The sequence below is a fragment of the Pholis gunnellus genome (genome assembly GCF_910591455.1).
Source record: "Pholis gunnellus genome assembly, chromosome: 7".
Taxonomy (NCBI): domain Eukaryota; kingdom Metazoa; phylum Chordata; class Actinopteri; order Perciformes; family Pholidae; genus Pholis; species Pholis gunnellus.
In genome coordinates, this window is record NC_136533.1 from 3,429,437 (window position 1) to 3,435,436 (window position 6,000).

A 6,000-nucleotide genomic window follows, 5' to 3' on the forward strand; every position below is an offset into this window, starting at 1 on the left:
ACCTGGGAATTTCCCCTGTTTGCTGTGTTCAGTCTTCAGCTACTATTAACCAGTAACATATACACAATATTTACTCATCTCATCAAATCTCACAATCCCTAGTGTTATTCAAGCATCAAAATGTTTAAAATAGACCTTGTACTTACAGAATTGTAGTGTCTTTTGTATGGGTTAAAATGTTTGAGAAGAGGTCTAAAAAAAGGCTTAGGGTTCAAGAGGTTTTAAAACAGGCTTTAGAGAATGTTTCTGTGGATGAATTCTCCTAACAAGCTGTAGAAACTAGATTTGTTCTGATGCAGCGCAGCATCTTGTTCTGTTTTAATGTAATGGCTGAAGAGAAGGTTCATTTGGTAAGATTGGTTTTCTATTAGTGAGGACTAAATTGAAGTTAAGGCAATGCAGCTGAGAGACCCTCACATGTAATAAACCGGCATCTATATGTGTGCGTGGCTTTGGATGCGTGAGTACATTTTGGCATTTACAAATTCTTGTCTTTTAAAAACAAGCTTTGAAGTTTATGTTCGACTGATGTTTCGTCTCGCTCTTCATCCCTCACTGATGTATGACAATCTCTTCCTTTCTTGGGATTAGGGTCTATCGGGTATCCGACTGTACAGATTTACCTCTCGGGTGCTTCTTCCCAGAGAGTTTAAGACATTTGGGGTGATTAAAAAGTCTCCTGATCAGGCGTATCATCTTTCCACAAAGGTCACAGACTTAATCCCCCGTGGTATTTACTGTCTATCTGTAAGTGATGTATGTGCAAAGGGCAAATCAGGTGGGCCTGGCAAGTCCAAGACCATTCAAATGCTACTTACGCTCTCAAACCGTTGGCCATTCCAACTATATATGCTTTCCTGGCTGCACCACGGTTTAATCATCAGATCCATTAATCGTCAGAGGTAAAGTTACATGCACCAACAAGACAGACATTAAAGGCACCGTACAACCATCATTAAACAAGCGTATGGTTGGAGGTTCACCGGCACCAACATGCCCAGTAGATATACACTTTGACTTAGCCTTGGACGGCTGCCACATAAAACACATGCACGCATTCGCAGATGACAAATGTAACATCGGCATAAAAGAAAGTCAGCGTTGCACACCCGAAAAAAAACGATGATCCAATGAACTATAATATGGAAAATCGGCCACTACTGTCCAAAAATTATAAATGAGCTTACTTTTAATGATTACAGCAGGAGACTACAGCGCTTTGTGTTGAACACTGAAATGATTTCAATGTAGTCTCAGTTTCAAAGAGCAGGGACAAAGCGTTCAGTCTGAATGAAGGCCTGAAGCCAGTTTTTCTCCAACTGACAGTTGAATCTTTCAACAGTATGTCACAGTTTGTTAAGGTAAAAAGGGGCCACCTACGTGTCGTTATTAGTTGGCACTTGTTGAGGAGAAACTGCCGCAGGAGTCTGCTTCCAACCGAGTGCCCCAACTAGTTGTATGTAAATGTAAGCTTATGTGACATAGTAGGTCAAATGGGGTCACACACAGCGAGTACCATATGTGAAAGCCATGTGTCTGGGACAAGTGCCAAGTTTGTCACCAAGCCCTTCACCTGGTCAAGGAACAGGCCAGTCTGATAAATATTTAAGCCGGTTTGTGTAGCGTTGCAAGTCAGTTGGCGCAAATCTAACGGGATTACTCAAATCTAATCAGGATTTAGCTGTATCGACAGATGCAAGTGTTCATTTGGTGAAGAGACACCAGCAGCCACAATGTTCTGTACTTGAAGGTATTAGAGAACGGTTTAATCATCCACTGGAGACGTGAATCTTCTTGGATGTGTGCCACCTGAGCTGAAGAAGGTTTTTCGGATTTCTGGTTAGAGAAGTTAAAGGTGGAAAATACTCAACTAAGCCTTTCAACTCGATGCACAGAAAGTTATCAAGAAGAAAATCAGCTCCAGTTTTTTTCATTCGCTGTAATTAGTTAGTAAACACTAACCATGACAAAAACATTTTTTTTTTTTGTGAAATTCTCCTTAAAAGAAAGCAAGATCAAAGCAACTTCTGCACACATTTTATAGATATGCTCATTGCAGGTTCATACTAGTATTCACTAATGGATTGTATATATGTCATTACTTTAAAGCAAATCTGGGGGAGAAAATCCTATATAGATTACACTTAGTAATTATGTTGACATCATCCTGTTTCACTCTGCAATTTGAATGGAATTAGAAATTGACTATTAGTGCAATTGATATCAATATGAACATGTCAAGCTGCAAAAAAACGACTTAAATTTTGCACGAATTGAAGGTCTGGCGTACGAGTACGAGCCCGCCGTAAGAAAAAGTTAAGATAAAAAAGTGTTTGCATGAGGTCCATCGTGTTCTCTCTCTGATTTACACGGGAAACTTGTTAAGAGCGCTCTGTGTCTCATGCACTCCACTAATTAACTTAAATGCTGTCAGAGCAGACTGTCTTCTCGTGAGTAGTTTTTTTTGGTGACTAAACAAAATACTATTCTACTTTTATGTTAGATTTAAACACTAAGTTTGTATATTGCTTTAAAAAATGCACTTTGTTGTCGACACACTGACTCAGCACCATTGACAGGGTCCTATTGGGGCTTTGAATTAGTTTCCTTAATGTCATTTATATTACAAATACAATTTCCAATAAAATTCTGCGTCTGTCTGCGTTAAAGTGGATGTCGTTGAAGGTGTGCCAGGGTGTGTGTTTTACCATATCTCACCATAAAAGATGTCAACTTTAATTTGAATAATCAGTTACTAATTGTGTTGTTATTTCTTTATATTACCTTACAACATGTGGAGTATTTGGCAAAAGTATTTTATTTATCTTTATTTATTGTTTCATTTTTATTCATCTTGTACATTTTTTATGTGCATCCTTAAAGTCTGTCAAATTTTAGGTTTTTGGGCGGGGCTGATCAGTGAGTAGGAGAATGTTGTTAGCAAACTGAACATTTCATTTGTTTTATTCATTTCTTTTACAGTGGTATTTCAGGTTTCCGGGCTCGGACAGAAACTTTGCAACCATGTAGGGTCAGGCCGGATTTATTTTGGACACGATCATAGCTCCATAGGGTCTGCAGAAATTAAATACATGTAATATTTGTCAAAATATACAAGATATTCACATACATGAATGATTAAATGAGCCAAAAGTGAGATTCAGAAAAGTGCATTGTCAAAGAAATATCCCCATTTACCATTAATCTCTCAGCCAATCACCGATGGCCATCACAACACAGTGGCACCAGACAATAATCCAATAATGTGGAGCCCATGAGACTTCTAAACATGTGTCAGTGAGTGATCACAGTGTCACTGGACAAAGCATTCAGTGGTGCTATTTTGACAAAAACATAATGTGCTTCTGACCTTTGTCAGAACCCAGACATGTTACGCTGAGTTGTTTATAATGTGTATCAGATTACCAGTTTGCACTTTCTGTTGGATTACAATGAGGTTTTTCCACAGCTGGTGCATATGATACATGTTAATGTAACTTGTTACAGTTCGGTTGCAGTTTTATACACATGGTTGGTGTTAAAATGTAAACAAAACCGAAACGCAACACGATTACTTGTTTCCGTCAAGACTGCTTTGTTAGATTTTAGTAAAACATCATGGTTTGTCTAAAAATAAGTAGGTTTGATACGTTATTTAAGTTTCAGACGTAAATTTAAGAGGACACAAACAACGGTTTCCTGGGTGAAAGTCCTGTGTTTGTCGAACTGGACAATGCAGTTTTGTTGTACGGAAACATCATTTTTAGGAGACCAGGCTGCCTGAGCCTCTTCAAGAGCTCAGCTTTTACCTGGAAATGTAAGAATCCAAAAACCACATCCGTATACAATGCGTTCAGATTTCACTTTTTTTTATGTTGCAGCCTCATGCCAAAACGTATTTAAAGTCACTCTTTTCCCTTCTTTAATCCAAACTCAGTACCCCAGGATGACGATGCTTAAACAGCATGAAGGATTTTTGCAAATTCAATAAAAAGAAAAAGCTCAAATATCTCGTTGATATAAGTATTCAGACCCTTTGTATGACGCCCATTACTCTTGATCCTGTGTGAGACGTCTCTTCACCTTGATTGGAGTCCACCTGTGGTAAATTCAACTGATTGGACGTGATTTGGAAAGGCACACACACACCTGTCTGTATCAGGTCTCTCTGCTGACGATACTCGTCAGAGCATAAACTTAAGTGTGAGGTGGAAGCAGCTTCCTGCAGAGCTCACAAAGAGGCTTGTGTTGAGGCACAGATCTGAGAAAATGCTACAAAACAATGTTTCACAAGAGCACATGTTTCACAAGAGCACCTCCATATTTGTAAAATGGAAGAAGTTTGAAACGGCCAAGACTCTTCCAAGAGCAGAGATCCCGTTTGGAGACGGGAACAACTTTAGACAGTTTCCTCTCCGTAGTGGAAGACAAATGAAAGCTTGCTTAGAGTATTTTTATTTATTTATTTTCTTTTATAAATTTGCGATGTGATTCTAGGGCATTGAGTGATGATGGTTGAGGGAATTAATTCAAATGTTAGCGTATGGCTGAGAATGAGCTCTAGAACAGAGTGTAAATCCTGCTTCTTGTTGCTCTCCCAAGATGGTGATAAGTGACATCGGCGTGTGCACATTTTTATAGTTATTGTTTGATCAATTCTTTTTTTTTTATTCATTATTTGCTTGTCGACTTCCTCTAAAACAAATGGCGTGCAGTGATCTTTTGGAATGCCTGTATGCGTTGTTTAATCTCTTGAGCTGGTGCACATCATTTGACTCCATGGGAATGGCAGACTCCGCCACATACAATGAAAACAACTTAATAAAGAGAGAACCAATGAGAATAAATATATTGAATGGCTATTGCAGAATCAATGCCAGCCATTTGGTACCAATTGTTGGATTTAAAACATACTTTGTTTATTGCAACTAATTTCTCCCCTTTTTATGCCAGTAGAACTTTTTTACGATATCATTTCATAGCTCAGTTCTAATAAATATTACATGTTTACTGTTAATGGTGGTCCTGTCCAGAAAACATAACGAATAACTAGTTTCATCAAACATTTTATAAAATATAAGGAAACCAAGCGACCCTACTGTAATCAATTTGAAATCTGCCAAAGTGGAAACCTCAAGACATCAGTGGAGTTAACGAAACACAAAGAGACGAAACATACGCTGATTGTCGAGGAATCCACAGCAAAAAGAATTGCTTAGAAACATTTTCTGGAACCGGGTTCATATCTGATGCCTTGTCGTCAGTCTGCCAGACACATCGGCATGTGATTCACAGGAAACAGGCAGGTACAACATTAAGCCATTATCGAAGGCATCGCGGCTCTCTGGAGCCAGTAGTGATTAGATAAAAATGGCCGGGAAGAATTTCTGTGGAGAGAACACTGATCTAGTATTATTACTGTGATGCAACAACCAGATCATAATTCATGAGATATCATAAGGGGCATTTGCTGTGTTATTCAAAAAGTGCCCCACTGCAGCGTCAGGAGTTCAACGGTGAAATTCTTCTGTCCTCAGTGTCGTGAAAGCATTATAATGATCTATGACTTCATGATATTCTGTATGATTCAGCACTTAAAAATCCACCATTCCTGCAACGCTATCGTGCTCTTTGCACCAGGGATGTAAACCTTGTAACAAATCACTATGAGATATGGTCCCTCCAAATTGGCACGAAACCAACCGCCCGGCTCGCAGAATCTTCAGATTCATCCTTATTATGTCCCGATGGATGGACAGTTATAGTGATGCAGAATGTGGACATTTAAATTTAGACGTGTACTCTGATAACATTTCACGATTCTGTGGATCAGCACAGACTTTTTATCGAGGATAAAGGTTTCTTTGTTTACCTCCCCCCCCCCCCCCCCCCCCCCCCCCCACCCCCCCACCCCGCCAGAGTTTTTCAGTGGAATGGCATGAATTTGTTGTGAAATTGTGCCATTTGAAATGCTGGTGTGACGAGGTCTTTTTTTCATGA